This window comes from Canis lupus, chromosome 29, assembly GCF_003254725.2.
Source record: "Canis lupus dingo isolate Sandy chromosome 29, ASM325472v2, whole genome shotgun sequence".
Lineage (NCBI taxonomy): Eukaryota > Metazoa > Chordata > Mammalia > Carnivora > Canidae > Canis > Canis lupus.
Window position 1 is genome coordinate 10,114,430 of NC_064271.1, and position 19,955 is coordinate 10,134,384.

Sequence of the window (19,955 nt, forward strand, 5' to 3'; positions counted from 1 at the left end):
TCTATTGTTACTACCTCAGTCTAAGGCTGCACAAAGACCTACCAACTCCATCCAATAACTTCCTTATATTTCCTGGCTTTCGTTTTCGTTTTTATACAATCTGAGGTCTGTTAAGAAGCCAAAGTGATCTTTTGAAAGTGTATATCAGGTTGTATCACTCCCCCAGTTCTCACTGAATTTAGGAAAAGAAATCTAAACTCTTTATTACTGCCTTTAATTCTTACAAGAGCTGGTTAGTCCTTGCCACTCTCCATGACGGGGCTCTGTTTCTGGATTTGGCCACATCCATTCCCAATTTGGAGCATCTATGCTCGCATTTTCTCCTAAAATCTTCTTACGTCTAATTTCTTTAAAAAAAAAAAAGATTTATTTACTTATTTACTTATTATGATAGAGAGAGAGAGAGAGAATGAGGCAGAGACACACGAGGAGGGAGAAGCAGGCTCCACGCCGGGAGCCTGATGTGGAACCCGATCCCGGGTCTCCAGGATCGCGCCCTGGGCCAAAGGCAGGCGCCAAACCGCTGAGCCACCCAGGGATTCCCTTATGTCTAATTTCTTTATCTCAGATCTCTGTTAGAAGATTAATTATCTGCTTATTCAGTCTAAAGTGGCTTCCTCATTGCTCTCTATAATATTATCTTTTATTATTTTCATATTACTTATTAAAATATAAATTATCTATTTTGTTTATTTGCTTTGTCATTTGCTCATAAAACTTCATGAGAAACCTTGGAGAAAACTCCAAGGCATCTTGTTTGTTGTTGATTGATGTTCTGTCTCCAGCACTTTGAAGAGTGCCTGGCACAAAAGAGGGTCTCAACAAATAATTTTTATATGAATAAAATGAATAATCAGTATACTTATATGAAAGGTACTTAAATGAATTGGAGGCATCGTATTAAAAAGTGTCAATTGATAACAGATCCCAAGGAATACAGAAGAAACAGTGGAAAAAAAGCATTTTCAAGGTAGGCTGAGATTATTCAGGAAGGATTTGAGAAGGAAATTGTTTTAAGAGTTAGGTTTTAAAAATTTGCTGTATAGAAACTGTTTATTTTAATAAAAGGAAGCTCTAAAAATTTCCACTTCCAAATTTAATGCTATTATTATTGGTAGTAAAATGGTAGAAGGTGGAGAAGCAGGTGGTTTTAGTACTATCTGTAATAAATCTTAACTATTAACCATTTGATGAAGCAGGGAATCTATGTGGTATTGACTGCTCTTACCGATAATAGATTTCATTTTTAATCTTCTCAGAAAATGTAGTCAGCTCTGTCCTTGCTCTTAAGGGTCATTCAAAAGGCTAGATTATGAAGGTACAACTCCTGCCCTGTACAACAATTGGGTGAGTCCTGATTCACTGTTGTCAGGGCAAGCAATCTCCTTGTTGTCATTACTTCTCCCATATGCAGTCAACGAAAGGTGAAAAGAAACAAACATATTTCTGCTAGAGCACAAAGTTCCAACCTTTTCACTAAGCTTTTCCCTTAATGGTCTGAGTCATAAGGCCTGTTCAAGTTCTCTTGATCATTTTTCCCCATAGGTGATAGATGTGCAGAAGGCAGAGTCTCTACAAGATCAAAATTCAAGAGTAAATAACTTTAACAAAAGAGCAGCAGGCTGAGAAAATGAGTTAAACTAGTCTTTGAAGTCCTACTATATGTCCAACTCTGAGTACAAAACAGAATATGGCATACTACTTTTCCACAAGAAGTATACTTTTATCTCGGAGTGAGAAATTTATACTCCTGAAACACGAGCAAATAAAAGGTGCCAAATGGATAACATGCCCAAAATAATTAATTATTAATAGTTTTATACCATTCCTGTTAAGCTATCCCATAGTCTCTTTTAGAATCTCCTAGTTTTTCCTGCCATGCCATTCTGAAAATAGAAACCTTCCCTTCTTTTTTTTCCTTTTCTAAAGTCAACCTTGTTCTCAAAACAACCAAGCTTACCCCGATGACTGCCCTTCCTTTTGTAAGCTTAAAGTCTTAGGTAGGAAGGGATAAGACAGTGTGACTATTCACTTTTGTGTCTGTTATTCATATTTTATCTTCACCTTTTGATTTCAGCAAAAGCAAACATACATTTTTTTAGCGGTGATATTTCATTACCTTTGACTTCTCATACTTGAAATATTTCAATAGAAAGTCAAATTTGTATTATGAAGAACATTAAAAATGTCAAGTTGTTTTCTTCCTAAATTTAATAAATTTTCACCTTCTGTTAAATAAAAAAGAAAGGTAAGCCATTAAAATATAATCGCATTTCCTATCTTTCAGCATCATATACTCCTACAAAACTGTCATAAACTAACTTGTTATAAAAGATCACATTTTTTCTCATTAGAATGCTACTAAATCAGAAGCTCTATCCCTGATGTAGAGAATTAATACCAAATTTATCAGTGATACCTAAATTTTGTGTGTGTGTGTGTGACAAATTCTGTGGAAATCATGTTATAATAAAAATGTGTAATACTATTATGTGAACCAAGAGCAAATTTATTTATTTTTTTAAGATTTATTTATTTATTTACTTATTTATTTATTCATGATAGACAGAGAGAGAGAGAGAGGCAGAGACACAGGAGGAGGGAGAAGCAGGCTCCATTCCGGGAGCTCAACGCAGGACTCAATCCCCTGACTTCAGGATCACGCCCTGGGCCAAAGGCAGGTGCTAAACCCCGGAGCCATCCAGGGATCCCCAAGAGCATATTTATTAACATAAATTGTTACTATAATATTTCTATAATAGTCTTCCAAAATAATACTGTATCACTAATATTTTTAAGAATAATTTTTCTATTTTTCCTTTTATATGCTGTCACTCATTGATCTGCTTAGAATGCACAAATTAGTATGCAACAAAGAGTAGGAAAAACATATGGGGAAACTATTATCAAGAACCCATTAAATACATTCACACACATATTATCATGTATGTTTTTAAATGGAAATAGGTTACGAACATTAGATTTTAGCAGAGAAACATTTCAGTTTAAGTCACAAAATAGCAGTGTACAAAGGAAATGAAATGTGAATCCACTTAATTACAATGTAATTGCTAGAATTCTTATAATGATATTAAATGCAAAATTACAGTCCAACTTCTACAAAGTGGGCATAAATATACTTCAAATATTTATTATTTAACATATTCATATTAATTTTAAGATGCACATACAAAACATAAACATAATGATAATAGTAATAATATTGATAAATAACATATTGATATATCTAGTGAATACGAAGTCAATTGTCTAATTAGAATTTTCACCCTGGGGATCCCTGGGTGGCTCAGCGGTTTAGCGCCTGCCTTTGGCTGGGGGCGCAATCCTGGAGACCCGGGGTCGAGTACCACGTCGGGCTCCCTGCATGGAGCCTGCTTCTCCCTCTGCCTGTGTCTCTGCCTCTCTCTCTCTATGTCTATCATGAATAAATAAATAAAATCTTAAAAAAAAAAAGAATTTTCACCTTGGTTTTTCTGGGGGGCGGGGTTATTTATTTATTCATGAGAGATACAGAGAGAGAGACAGGCTTCTCACAGGGAGCCCAATGCAGGATTCTGAGATCATGCCCTGAGCCAACGGCAGATGCTCAACCACTGAGCCACCCAGGCATCACTTCACCTTGTTTTTGGTGAATGGGCCAAATGCTTTTTACACACTTCTCCAAAGGTTTCTCACCATAATATTTTCATATTCTAAAATTAGAGCAACATGGATCAGATTTTGCCTGCTACTATGAATAACGAGAAAACTGGATAAAGTGTATGTAACAACAAGTTTTGTACTTTGGACAAGAGACAGCATAGAACTGTGATCTTTGAGAGTAAGGGACAAGTGAAATAGGTTTTAGAATTGCTCTAACTTATCTTGGAGACACATTCCTGTTCATGGAATAGGGAGAGGGATTCCAAGTAGAAGAGAGAGAGAGATGGTAGTCTAGAGAAGCTGAAGAGGTTGCAAGTTGTAGGGCAGAGTTCCAAATGGGTGGATACTATAAAGAAAAATAACTTCTGAAAAATTACATGAGCGTTTCCTCAAGTCTTTGCTTAATTCCAAGATGTGTGCCTATGGAGTAAAACTACATGAAACTAGGTGAAGAAATACCAAAGAGCAGTAAACTGAATAATTCTCAAAGCTTACAGAACATAGATAGATGGCCAAGCTTTGAACAGCCGAGTGAAGTATTCTTTCTGATCATCTAGGAAATTCAGCAAAGATCCCCAGATGTTCTCACCTTAAAAGTGGGGCTAAACAATGATTAGAGGAAAGGCTATTCTGGACCTACCTTAACAAAGCTTAAAATGTATCTTTATGAGAATCAAACTTATTACAAATAAGAAAGCCTGCCAGAAAAAAGCCTAACACCCTTTCAAAGAAGGACAACAAAATCTAGACTTCAACTATGTAATAATACTCAGCATCCAAACATAAATTAGCAGACATGACAGAAAAGAATTACAGTCTCTGACTGAGAGGAATATCAGCAGAGAATAGCCCCAAAATGACATTGATGTTCAAACTAGCCCCCCCCCCCCCGCCCAAAGGACTTTAAAAGGCCTATTGTATGCTCTGTGTGAGTAGAGATTTAAAGGAAAACATGAACATAACGAGGTGAGAAATAAAAGACGCTTAAGGAAACATATAAAACTAGAGATAAAAAATATATCTGAAATGAAAAATATGCTAGGTGAAATTTATAGCAGATTAGATACTCCAAACAAAATTAACTGCACTTGGAGGCATAGAAATAGATTGAAAAGGTAGCATGGAAGAAAAGTAAAACTTAATAAAATGGCCAGATCCTTAGTGAACTATGATACAATATCAATTGGTCTAACACGGGTACTATTTAAATGCTAAAAGGATGAAAGCATTCAAAAAGAAAATTTGAACATATAATAGTAAATTACTTCCAAATTCTCATGCCAAGCACATCATAACTAATTATTGCACACAAGTGATAAAGACAAGGACTTAAAGCAACCCAGAAGAAAAACCATTATAAAGCATGGCAGCAGACTTCTTGTCAGATACTATGCAAGCCAGAAAACATTCACACATCTTTAAAATACTATCCTGACAAAAATCAACTTGCCAATGTAGAATTTTATATGCCATTAACATTTGCTTCCAAATATGCAGGCAAGATAAAGACTTTTCTGTAAGTAAACAAAAGTGAGCAAATTCATCAGCATCTGACCTGAACTATAAGAAATATTAAATGAAAACCATCAGGTTGAAGTTAGATGAATATAAACATCTACATCAAAGAATCAAAGACATCAGAAATTATAATTATGTGGGTGAACATAAAATATTTTTTTCTGTTATTAGTTTTTTGAAAAAATGTCATGATCATTTAAACTAAAAATATTAACAATGAATTATGAGAATTATAAAAATATGTAGAAGCAAAATGTATGACCAAAAAATACAAAGAAAATGGGGGAATCAATGGAAGTACATTGTTTTAAGATTCTTATGTTTTATGTTAAACATCATGTCTTTTGAAGACAGACTGAAATATGTTGAAGATATATGTTGTAAATCCTAGAGCCAGTAGAAAAGAAATAAATAAAATAAGATATAGATAATAAGCTAATAATAGAGAGAAAATATAATACAGGTAATCCAAAAGAAGACAGAAAGAGAACAAAGAACAAATGTGACAAACAAGTGACAAATAGCAAGAAGATAGACTTAAACCCGTATGTATTAGCAATTATATTAAATTAAATTCTAATGAAAAGAAAGAGATTGTCAGGATGGATAGAAAAATAAAAACCCAACTATATATAAATATAAAGAAACAGTAGGCTAAGAGTAAAAGGTGGCATAGGCTGTATCATGACCAACTTTTTCTAAGAAAACTAGAAAGCTATAACATCAGATAAAACATTTTAGAACAAAGAATATTACAAAAACTAAAAGTACATTTCCAGGTGAAAAAAGCGTCAATTCATCAATAAAACCTAATAACTTATATATGTCACATATACATATGATATGTATACATACATGTCAATATTAATAATACATAGTGGATATGTACTTAATAACAGAGCTCCAAAATGCCTGAGCAAAAACTGACAGTTGTTAAGGAGACAGTGTTGCATTTACAGTTACAGTTTTTACACTCATCTCTCAGTAATTGTTAGAAAAGAAAGAATATCAGTAAGGATGTAGCAGCCTGGAACAATATTATTAAGGATTTGACTTTGTCAATGTCCATAAAACACTTCCAACAACCACAGTGAATGTATACACGAAACCTTCACAGATAAACCAGTGTGAGGTTATAAAACTAATCTAAACACATTTAAAAATATTGAAATAAGAAAGATAGGCTTTGTGACCACAATGGAATTAAACCAGAAATCAGTAACACATCTATCTGTGAAACCCTACCTATTTGCGAATTGAACAGCATGGATTTAAGTAACCCATGGGTCAGTGAAGAAATTACAGGAGAGTTCAGAAAATATTTTGACTAAGTAAAAACGAAACTACAAAACATTCCAATCTGTAGTATGCTGCTAAAGCAATGTTTAGTGTGAACTTCATAGTGTTAAGGAAATTTTAAACTTTTCCTTCTTTAGGAAAGAAGGGAATCTACAAGTCAGTTATATAGACTTCCACATAAAGAGTCTACAAAAAAAGACCACATAAAACCAGAATAAGTAGAAGGAAGGTACTAATAATGCTAAGAGCAGGAATCAATACAATAAAAAATAGAAACACAATAGAAAATGTCAGAGGCCATAGGTGGTTTTTCTATATGGATCAAGAAAGCAGTACCAAATCATAACTTTGGTGAAATATTTGGTTTGGGATAAGCTAAATTAACTAGAGAGGGAAAAGAGAAAGGTGACTTAGCTTTGGGGGGATAGATGTTTTTTACTTTTCCAACTACTTTGCTACCGCAGGGCTACTTGACACTTTGTTAGAACACCATTAAGAACAATCTGAAACTCATTCAAATACATATCACCTCCAGGTAATTTTCACAGATCTTTTTGAAAGAGAATTCAAAATATCACTCACAAGATTGCAAATAAAGACATAAAACCTTGATATAATTGAAATACTGTCTTTTGTTTTAATAATGATAGAGGCTTAGCATTCTAATCTGAAATATTTATTTATTTTAAAGGAGAAAAATTTTTTAAAATTTTATTTTATTTGAGAGAAAGAGCATACGTGTGAGAGCAGGGGGAGGGGCAGAGGGAAAGGGTGAGCAGACTCCCTGCTGAGCAGAGAGCCTGATGTAGGGCTCCATGTCATGACCTTGAGATCATGATCTGAGTCAAAACCAAGAGTTGGACACTTAATTGACTGAGCCACCCAGGCATTCTTTAATCTGTGATATTTAAAAGTTTGACTAGATGATCTATATATTTAGATGCCTAACTCTATATTTTGATGACTTTATATATTTTTGAATTGAGAAATAAATTGATAACTGAAGTAAGAATTTGGGTATTTAGGGAAAGTATGTAAATTAAGCTTAATTAATGAATCCAGTAGTGAAGTGCAAAGTGATTGTGGTTCTAACCTGATTATTTCAACCTCTTCAGTTTCAAGTGGGGTTAAGATTTGTATTGAGCTCCTAGAAAACTTGAGTGTCAAATTTTCTAGATAAAGTAATAGTCTCCATTCCTGCCTCTAATTTCTCCTACACTATCTTATTTCCTCTTTCATGCAATATTTAATGATTTATACATCTTCGGGTTTTTTGGCTTTATTATAGACTATCATTTGGTTCCTTTACTTTACCTGGGACTGTGGCATCAGGACTTCTTTGTTAACTTTCCATTTGCCCCTCCCTCCTTCTCCCTCCTGCTCTCCCCTCCTGCTTTCTTTTGCATAAGCAACCAAAATTAAAAGTGTAAATAGGAGGACCAGTGATGGATAACATCTGAAAATTACATTTTGGACTAGCCATCCATTTGTTCTTTGTTTCCAATGGCTTTTTATAAATGTTTTACAAGCAAATGCCTTCAATATTTTTATATTTTTCAGTGTATTTTTAATTTGTGGTATCATCTATGGCTTTACAGCTTAGAAAGATATTAGCTTTGGATATTTGGAAATATTTAGAATTATTTTGTCCATTAGGAAACATTCCCAAACAGTGTGATGGAGTCTTCAAAACTTTCTCATGATTTTCAAACAATAAACAGGTCACTGTAGTAAGGTATTTATTTATTTGATTTGAAAGATTTTATTTATTTATTTGACAGAGACAGAGCAAGCACAAGCAGGGGCAGTGACAGAGGGAGAGTGAGAAGCAGCCTCCCTGGACAGGGAGCCTCATGTGGGGCTTGATCCCAGGACTCTGGGATCATGACCTAAGACAAAGGGAGATGCTTAACCTACTGAGCCACCAAGGCACCCATGTAGTAGAGTATTTATAAGTAGAATAAGTACTAATTGATAAATGTTATTAATAAATATAGAGAAGATACCAAAACTAGAGACACCATTTAAAGCTATACTCTTTAGGATAAAAACTGGTATAATCAATCACTGAATAAATGACAAAACTAGCTACAAATAAAAATTGTTGTGCATTCTTACTTTTTAAAAATCATACTTTTTTAAAAAAGATTTTATTTACTTATTCATGAGAGACTCCGAGAGAGAGAGAGGCAGAGATACAGGCAGAGGGAGAAGCAGGCTCCCTGCAGGGAGCCCCATGCGGGACTTGATACCCTGATTGAGGTTCATGCCCTGAGCCCAAGGCAGACACCCAACCGCTGAGCCACCCAGGTGTCCCCCTCCCCCCAAAATCATACTTTTAACTATTGTAGTCTTGAAACATATTTCAGATATGGGCTAATTTCTTTTTGCATCTATTTTTACATTAAGAAGTTCTTAAATATTTTCTGTGTGTTCTTCCTTATGAATTTTTGAACTGTTCTCCTTTGTTTTAATAAGAATCCTTCTGGAATTTTGAGTAAAGCTTAATTACCTTTATAATTTGCTTTAAGAACAGTCATCAAATACTACTCTTTCCGCATTCAACAGAAATTATATATGATAAATATATAATGAATTTCTTTATGATGGCACTTGTATATCTAAGTTATTCTTAAAGTATTTTAAAAATGTGTTCTATTACCATGAGTTTAGATCTTTTGGGTGCCAATATGAATTGCCAAGTATGTAGAAATTGAAGAATATATTGACTTTTGTATACTCATCTGGAACACAGTTCTATTGTAACCGTATTATAGCAATGCACAAGGACCAACCAGGAGTCACATTTTAATTTAGTATTTTTTTTTTTAACAACTTCTTATAGCTCCTATTGGTATACATTAATGCCATCTGCAAATGAGTCCAAAACTGTTTCTTCTTTCCCAAAATGAAGAATTCTGATTTTTTATGATATATGGGATTATGAAAAGCAGGTACTCTGTTAGTAGTTTCTTTTGAATTTAGTGAAAATGCCTTTAGAGTTTTCAGTGCTAAACTTTTGGTTTAAAATAGATTTTAGTGGATCCCTGGGTGGCGCAGCGGTTTGGCGCCTGCCTTTGGCAGAGGGCGCGATCCTGGAGACCCGGGATCGAATCCCACGTCGGGCTCCCGGTGCATGGAGCCTGCTTCTCCCTCTGCCTGTGTGTGTCTCTCTCTCTCTGTCTCTCTCTGTGACTATCATAAAATAAAAATAAATAAATAAAGTAAAATAAAGTAAAGTAAAATAAAATAAAATAAAATAAAATAAAATAAAATAAAATAAAATAGATTTTAGGACAGCCCTGGTGGCGCAGCGGTTTGGCGCCGCCTGCAGCCCGGGGCGTGATCCTGGAGACCGGGGATCGAGTACCACGTCTGGCTCCCTGCTTCTCCCTCTGCCTGTGTCTCTGTCTCTCTCTCTGTGTTGCTCATGAATAAATAAATAAAATCTTAAAAAAATAAAATATAATAGATTTTATTTATTAAGAAAAAAGTCTATTCTTATTAACATTTAAAAAATATATTCATTTATTTATAATTTTTTAGCAGAACTTTTCATGGTTTTATTTATACATCCTCATATGGAAAGCAAACTCTATACTGAAAGTTTTATACAAGTTAAAAACAAATGGGCTCCTGGGTGACTCAGTAGTTTAAGCGTCTGCCTTCGGCTCAGATCGTGATCCAAGGGTCCTGGGATGGAGGCCCACATGGGGCTCCCTGCTCAGTGGGGAGCCTGCTTCTCCCTCTCCCTCTGCCGATCTCCCTGTTTGTGTATGCTCTCTCTTTCTCTCTCTGTCAAATAAATAAATAAATAAATAAATAAATAAATAAATAAATAAATATTTTTTTTAAAACATCCATGGTTAGGCAGTCATTTATGTGCACACATACACACTCCGTATTTTACATCATTGTAATTATACATATGCACATGTATACTATTTAAATTATTTTACAATTTACCAAGTTGAGAGGCAACCAAAAGAGCAAATAAAAATGGATGAAAATGAACTAAACAATCATTGTCTTAAATGCTACAAAATTATTTTGAGAATTCTAGGAAAGAAAGTTGTCCTTTTAAAATATTCAAACTAAGTTTCAATTCATATTTTGCTTTTATCTTAATAACAAAGTCTAATCTGTTCAAAAATAAATATCTTGACCAGTAACAAGTGAGCAAACCAGACAATCTTAAGATGCTGACCTGAGATTCCAAAATCAGTTAGTAATAACAAAAGTATTTATCTTATTAATGACACTGGTTTGGCATGAAGTAATAAAATATTTGGTATGTTTTCAGTTGAGAATTATTTTAGAAAGAAATTGCTGTCAAATTAGTGGGAACACTTCTAAATGGGAAGATGCAGAATTTATTAAAATTAACTGAATAAAAATGCTTCAAAAATCTTAAACCTTGGGGGTGTCTGGGTGGCTCAGTCTGTTGAGCATCTGCCTCTGGTTCAGGTCATGATCCCAGGGTCCTGGGATGGAGCCCCACATTTGGCTCCCTTCCATGGTAGGGTGTCTGCTTCTCACTTCTGTTGCTGCCCCCCTGCTTGTGCTGTCTCTCTTTCTAATGAATAAATAATAAAATCTTGGGGAAAAACTTAAAACTTGGAATAATATAACATCTTAAATGTTTTCTTTTCATAGATTTTAATCTTTCTTCTTAATGCAGAAACAAGAAATAATCAAAAAGAGGACAAAAGGAATATCCATCATACATCCCACTAAAAAGAGCCTATCACTATTAATATTTTCAGTATTGCAGATTTTCCCAGATCTCTTTCCTTCCAACATATATACAATAACACCAAATAATTTTTACAAAGGTGTAATGAATATCATTGGTTCCATGTGGTCTTTTTTCATGAATATCTTCCCATAGCAATGGGTAAATTTCTCCTAGATTATTACAAATGACTATATGCAATCCACTCATAGATCTTGTATTCCATTGTACCGTCATTTATTTATTCATTTCCCGGTAATTGGACATTTGGTATCGTTAGAAATAATTATTTTAATTATTATAAGCAGCACAGAACAAAAATAGTTTTTAAGAATTGACAAGAATAGGGGATCCCTGGGTGGCGCAGCAGTTTGGCGCCTGCCTTTGGCCCAGGGCGCGATCCTGGAGACCTGGGATCGAGTCCCACGTCGGGCTCCCAGTGCATTTAGCCTGCTTCTCCCTCTGCCTATGTCTCTGCCTCTCTCTCTCTCTCTCTCTGTGACTATCATAAAAAAAAAAAAAAAAAAAAAAGAATTGACAAGAATAAAATACATTTTGAATTCAAAAAACAAGAAACAAAACTAAAACCTCCCAACATTTAAAAAGGGAAAGGTAAAGACTCAAAATAATTTGCAAAAATTCCCCTAGTGCACCAGAGTTACCAATTCTAACTTCTAAAAATACTTATTTTCAAAGTTAATTATTGTAACCATGTAGATTTGAACAAATTGCCTTTGACTTTTTAAACTTTAAATGTTTGTACCTATATTTCTCAGTTTGATATCTCTATCAATTTTAATAAAAATTACCTAGATTAGCTCAGTTTGATCTCTTTATCAAGCTTAAGGTTTATATCATATTTTCCTCATTGAATAAATTAAGTGGATTCCCACTATTTCTCTCTGTTCTGAAATAAGCTATCTAACATGGAAATAACTTATTGTGTTATTTGAAATAATAATTAGTAAATCTAACATTATTAGTGTGTTTTGGAGAAAGTGGTTTTTAATAAATGTTTCATAATTTCTCCTATATAGTAGATATTTCAGCCTGTGACAACCCATATCTTACAATATTTTATATAATATCAACCATTTGCATGAGTAATTAAAATTATATATGACTAGCATATTATAATACTTTAAGAAATCGTATTTTATCTTTCATTCTTATTTTCTTTTAGTTTGTTTCTTTTCATTCTTAGATTTGCCAGGAATTTTAAATTTTGTATTATTGGGTTACTAGCAAAATCAGCTTTTAAATTTGTTATCCAACTATCATTTTTCTACTGCTTAAATCACTGTCCTCATATAAACACCTGTATTTCCAGAAACAATGGTACCCACACACTATAGATTGCTGAAGAATTTTGTGATCCCAAATTTCTTAATTTTAAAGACTGTCACTCTGGCAACCAAATATACACATATTGATGTATAAAAGCCCACAGGTAATATAGGTAGGAAGAGCTTCTTTCTTTAAAAAATTACTAGACTCATACCATACTATGTAGAAAGATGTTTTAAAAATATCTTCTGCCTATATCTTGTATGATCAGATTGGTAGTATTTTCATCTGTATTAATTTCTAAATATTCTATAAAAGTGATCTGTTTTCTTTGAATAATTGCTGTTGTGGATAGTGTGTCTTTATGAGCTTTGTATTTTATGACGTGTTAAGTATTTGATTTTATAGTGTTGCATCTTGAGACAATAATACATACCATTTATATGTTTTAAACCTATTTATTTTTCTTTTCTTGGCATAGTACAGTGTCAATGTTTATGTATTATCTGTAGATGCTTCACAATTGGAATGGTGGGGGAGGAGACAGCTAATGATTTTTAAGTACCTATCATATGAAAATGCTTTCAATATTTATCTCATTTAATCCCCATAACAACCCAGTGAGGTAAGAATTATTATCTGTACTTTTGTTCAGTGGAAAATAGATTTAAAGCTAAGTGAGTTGCCCGTCACATCTATAGTATGTGGTAGAGCTAGGACTTGGGATTGGGTGTGTGTGACGCCAAAGCCTGATGCCCTTTTTAGTAAATTAGTGTCTTTCAGGGAGATGTAATTTCTATTAGGGGTGTACAGAGTTTGATATATATCTAATTGTTGTACATTTACTGTATTATTCATTTCTTTGCCGTCCTTATTCAATTTTTAATGGGGATTTACCCGGGATAATTGGATGCCTTAATTTAATAGTGGATTTTTAGAAATGTGTGTTCCCTAGGCAATCAATCTCATCTGTGCTGTGGCTTCAACGGCTACACTCTTGCCTGTCAGCTTCTAGACTCTTATTTGAGCTTTAGACTTGAGCTTAGCAAATGTTTTTTAAAACTCTGATTAAATATTTTACCATATTGGATTGCTCATTGAGGATCATTAATAAACATTTACTCAAGAACATTTGGAAAACAACGAGAAATACAAAAATTATAATAAAATCCATCTCTAACTGCACAAGCTGAGAGAACCACTAATGTTTTTATAAATTTTTACAGTCCACTTGTCTTCTATAAGCACACATATATATTTTATTTATCAGTCAGAATCAAACCAATTTTTTCTGGTTTCTAAACCTCTTTTTACTTAATATACTGTGAATATTTTCATGTTATTAAGTATTCTTCAGGAATGTGATATTTTTATTAGCTCATTGTATTGTGTTGAGTGAATGTACAATACTGTAGCAATTCCGTATTGGGCATTTAGGACTACAATTATATATAATTCTTGTGCAAATCAAGGGGTGGATATTTGTGTATCCTTTGAATTGCACATAATCATGTAACAGATGAACTTACTTTTGATAAAATGTCATCAGGCAGGGTGGCCTTGGAATAGAGCAACCAAGAACCAGAGGTTGTAAAATACACATTATACCTTTGACAGTATCAGTTTCTTTAGTGTGCCACTCCATCTCAGGCTGGATTTCATCATGAGCTCTCTCTCTCCAGTGATACCCCAAAATGTGCTCTCTACAAAACTTGCATTCTTTAATCAGTCTTTCCATCAGGGGGCCTAATGCTGACAATATTTTTCTGTGCTAATGACAACAGATTCAAGAACTAAGGTGACCCCTCCAGATAATGATCTTCTAAGGACTGGTGAATGCAGAAACCACATTTCAAGTGGAATTAAGCGCTGAAGTATAAATCTTGATGAGAGTCTTCATTACCAATGCTGCCTCTGTTCTTGACATCTCCTGAATTTCTTCTTATGCTTTTTCAAATCTGTTATCCTTACATTTTTGCCTTCCTGTAAGTGGTTTGTAAAATAAAGAGAACATTTACTCCCCATTTGACTATTTTATAATAGCTTCTAAATAGGAAAGTTGGGAGAAAATGTTCACATATAATGTGAAGCTATTGAATTTTTTCATAAAAGGCGAGAAAAAGCAAAAAAAAAATCTCATTTCACCTAATGCATTTCACAGATTGCCATAAACTAAGACTCTTTGTCATTGGAAAGAAAATGCTGCTTTTCCTCAATAGGAAACAAACATATTTGCATCATAACAGGATGAGGAAGCTGTAAATAGAAGGGTAAATTTTGGTTGTTGCTATGCAGACTGAGCTGTCATAACCCTCAGAGACATTTGGAGAATATTTTCAGGCAAAAGGGAGAATCAAATCATTTATTCATTAGAATCTATGATTTACTTCCCATATGTGAATAAGCACTTAAAAACATCCCACAGTCTCAATCTCTTCTATCCCACTTCCAACAAACAGCCAGGGTAACTTCATCATCTATCATGGTGACCCTTTTGACACTTTGATTTCATACTTTGTTTTCAGAAACTTCTATATGCACCTGGTTTTAGTCAGCACTTAACCATGCCATTGATCTCTTCACCTCTTTGACTTGCTCCAACTCGCATTTTCCTAGAGAAGCCACTTTTTAAAATCCACTCTGTTGGCCAATTTTAGTTTAGCTTCTCTGTGTTTTCCATGTCCATTGTCACTTTCCTGGTTATGATAGCCTACCTTTCCAGCCTGCACTTGTTGAGTGCTTTATCTCTTTGACTTCCTGCCAGTCTTGCCTCCTATTAGATTCATTAAGGTAATTTCCATTAATCCCTAGATTCTCATTTCTGTTGCTGCATTTGTAACCCCTGAACTGTAAGGAACTGACAGAGTTATGTTGTTGAACAATTCTGTTACACACCCATACTATTTAGCCTCACTGGGGTTCTCGCTATGAGTAAGAATCAAAAAATTGTATTCATAATTTCTTGGGGCCACCTGTTCTCAGTGTCTGCAGCAAATGCTGCAATTATTTGGTGTTCTTTTCAAGTTAGGATCATGAATCTCAATTCCTTTGGTTCTGGATGAAGACCTTCTAAACTACTCAGGATGCAAGGCTAATTCAACGTGGGTGCAGCCACTCCACCATCTTCACAGTATCACTCCCACCTGCTTCTTGATGTCCTACATTCGAGAAAAAGTTGTTTTATTGTGGTTCTTGAACTTTTGTAAATTGAAGAACCATCTGAGAAACTTAGAAATGCAGGTTGCCTGTGTTTGCTTTGAGGATAATGATGGTAATGATCCAGAAGATCTGCAGTGCTGTTCAAAATGTCTGAGCACTCCAAGGGATTCTACTGCAGGAGAAACACAGACACTCTAAGAAGCACTATCAGACTGAAGGCTTGCTTTCTGTTGGCCTGTGAATCGCCAGAGGCCAGAACTGCTGGTAAAAGACAGGTCACCCTGTGAAGCTTGCATTTCAGATAAATGACAAGTGACTTTTAATCCTAAGTATACCCCCGATCTTGCAAGAGATTTAAAAAATAATCTGTTGTTGATCTGTAACTCAAATTAACGGGGCTTCCTATAATTTTATTTGCTAAGTCTGGAACCCTATTCCCTGCCCTACTTAAGGGCATCTTCCTTCCTTCATCTCTTATGGTTTTTACTAAACAGCAAAGCACTGGATGCCTACAGATATGCTTGACACTCAACTCCCCTCTATGCTGGGGACCACACTTATCTCTGATTTTTGTTTACCACCAGCCTTTCTCTTTATATTTCTCTAGTCATTATCTAACTATGATGATTCATCATTACATTTATTTCTGTTGGCCTTTCATGCAGATCAACCTACTTTCCATTACCCCAGATTTCTTTTTTTTTAAAGATTATTTATTTATTTATTCATGAGAGACACAGCAAGAGAGGCAGAGACATTGCAGAGGGAAAAGCAAGGTCCCTGTGGGGAGCCTGATGTGGGACTTAATCCCAGGACTCTAGGATCATGACCTGAGCCAAAGGCAGACAGACACTCAACCACTGAGTCACCCAGGAGCCTCTTACCCCAGATTTCTACTTAATAAAATTCTTCTTCTCTTTTAATGCTTGATTCAGTTGTGCTTTCACAGAACCCTGTGGCTACCTCAATGGTTGGAACTGCTTCTCTTTCATAATAATGTCTTGATAGGTGTGATTTCCCCACTAGTCTGCAGGCTGGGGGCTGGGACTATACCTCAGTGGCTAATAAGGAAGTGTACAGTAGGTACTCAGTGCTCCTGAGATCTTCTACAAACATAATTTCACCTTCTGCACTAAGTAAGCCTTGTCTGTTCTACTCATCTGGCCATTGCTGCCTTCCTGGCCTTGGGATAGAAGTCTTTGTGTGTTTATTTTACTCACCATTTCTCAATCCTTACCCTGTCATGAAAAAGCTCAAGGCTCATTGAGTCTGGCACAAAGGTCATTTACAACAGAACTCCCCAAACAGTTGCCATGCTATACAGTGTGCCACAAAAGGGTATATGTATACTAAGAAATGGATTTCCATCAGCTTGGGCCAGTTATTCCCAGGCACCAGTGACCCAATTTCCCCAGTGTGTGCTATGATGTGGTAAAGATTTGGAATCGCTACTTTGTAGGTAACAGTTGAATAAATGAATAGATTATTGCTGTTTACTAATATTTAACCTTGGGTGAGTTGCTTAACTTCTTAATGTGTTTCTTTGTGTCAAGGTTGAGTTGATGTTATTGATGAAAACACTTGGCTCTATTTCATTACTCCAATGGTGATGATTGTGCAAGGGCCTGTCGATTATGGCTGATATAGAAGCTAGATATTCTGTCTGTAAAAAGATATCAGTATAGTTGGGGAGACAACTACGAAGGCCATCTGTGATAAGTGCCAAATGTATGTTTCAAAAACAAGGAGCAAGTAGGGTCAGGAGTCAAGTATAAGGGAGGGCTGTTCTAGAACGTAAATAAGGGGTCTTCAAAGATGACTAGGAGACCTTTGGGTAACAAGGAACTTGCTGACATTCATTATCCGAAGGAATTATTTCATTACAAGAAGGAAACTAAGATACAAGCCATTTTGTATTTTCCAGGTTAGAATCATCATTAAGTAACAAATTTCAAATTTAATTTACTTGAAGATTTTGACACATAATTTGAAAATATTTTAAATGAGACATCCCAAGTCTCCCCATTCCCTTTTTGTTACACGACTGAAAAATAAGAAAGGTATCTATATATTGAATTTCCTTTGTCTTTGCTTATGTTGGGTGGGTCTATGCTGTTTGTGTAGCCTGTGTTTACTGTGGTCTTCCTTTTTTCTCTTTCTACTTGCTCCTTTTCCCCTCTCTGTTTATGATGAAAACATCTTTAAATAAAAGAAGGAGATGACTAGACATCAGGATTCTCGGTGCGGGGGCAGGTGGCTCCTCTGTGATCTCAGTCAGTGGCAGTTTTTGATCAGCCATAACAAAGAAAATGATGAAAAGAGAAAAGTGAGAAGGATGAGAGCAGTCTGCAAAACCATCTCCAACTCCTGACTGACTCCATGACCTCCAGCCCATGGGTTCTTTTCTCTGGGTACTTAGTCAGGATTTAAAACTACAAAAAATACGCTAAAGAACTGGAAAGTAGTACCTGCCTTTTAAAAATTTCCTAAATTGGTTTCATCAGCAGAAGCTTTAATGTAATGCTGGGAATACATTTCCTTTTAAGAAACATGTGCTCTACTGGCTGCTTTGACTTGTGGTTTATCTTAAAATGAGTCAACCTCACTGATATCTTAAAAAACACTTCAGTGTTACAGAATTAGCTCTCAACCCCAACCTGAGTACACAACATTAGCTTCCTGTAAATTACTATATAAGCTCAAAACCATTTAGGACATGAAGCACTTGATTCTTTCCAGGCACAATCAATGGAATGCCATCTTTCCTCCTTGGGGGAGGTACAGTCGAGATCTTATTCTCCCTCCATGATGCATTAGTACATTTTATTGTACTAATACAGGTATTACACTAATGAAAATTATACTTTAATGCTAAGGACATTTTTGTACTTATTAGGAAGACCAATATCATTATTAAGCAATTGACTTAGATGGAAAATTTTTACACTAGTCTGTAACAGATTAAGGAGTGCTGAGGTTCTGGGAAAGTGGATCAGAGGTTTCCATAAAATTGCTTAGAAGAAAAAAGTTGCCTTAATATCTCTCTGAAACATCCCTTGGTGATCTCCTAATTATATTCAGCAGTGTCATGAAGTCAGACTCTACTGTGTGTTTTTCAGCCCTTTAGCACCATTGCCGAAGAGTACCAGCCCCTAAATGGGGCAGGATTTTGTTGAGTGACTATGAACTGCACTCTGGGATCTAATGTGCTTCTTTGGAGTTCCTTTTTATATCTCCACCAGAATTTATTCATCATTTCTCTGAGTCCTATTTGTCTTACACTCTGCTAATTAATAATGAGTTAATTAAACAGATAAACCCATTGAGATAATGTGAATCAAATGATAGACCTTATGAAATGACATTAATGATAGGGATTTTAGACAATGTGCAAGTCTATGGGGAAAATATTTTCATTAATAACAGTTTATGTGAATTGATTAGATCATTCTTTTGGCATTTCACAAATGACACAGTGTAGACAGCATCTTCCATGGAAGCTAAGATTTGAAGAAGTTGTGAACATGACTCAGAGCAATTATAGAAGGAGTAGCATGATCAGAAATAGGCTATGTTGATTAATGTAAAACAATGAATGTAAACTCACAGATTCTTAAATATTAATGACAGTCAATCGTTGTAAGCCCAACTATTTTGGCTTACCCAATTAGACAGGGTATGGATTTTTGAGGTCAAATGGAAACAGAAGAAATGTAGATATCTTTGTTGGTTTCCCTATTATTGGTCAAACAATAGGAGAGTTTACAGCTTTCAATAGTCTTTGCTGGATGGGAGCAAAAAATGAAAAAAAAATTGCAGAAAAATAAAATTGGAGTAATTCCATAATTTACTTAAGAATGAGACATTTCTAGTCTACCTCTTCCAATTATTCTTATAAGAACTATAAATTAACTACAGGGTATATTGCTTTTGATTCTTGTCCTTTCTCAATTCAATTTTGGTGATGTTTCATATGAATACTGCAATTAATTATCAAGATTTTCCTTTTGGAGGAAAGTATAACTATACCTAACAAGTGGATTGTCTGCTTATTATACATCATGGTGAAGGCTGTCTGTAGGCCTGCCATTGCAAACCTCACTCTGTACCTTGGTATTCTCACTCTGCTCACCTTTGTCTTTGCCTTGGACCGTGTCCAAAAGCTAGATCTTGCCAAATCAGAGCAGAACATGAGTGCCTCGGATTATAGAGGATGTGAACTGAGACCAACATGTGTACCTTTCTGCTTCTGATTATCACGTTCTGAAACAAAGATGTACAAGTCATGCTTCTT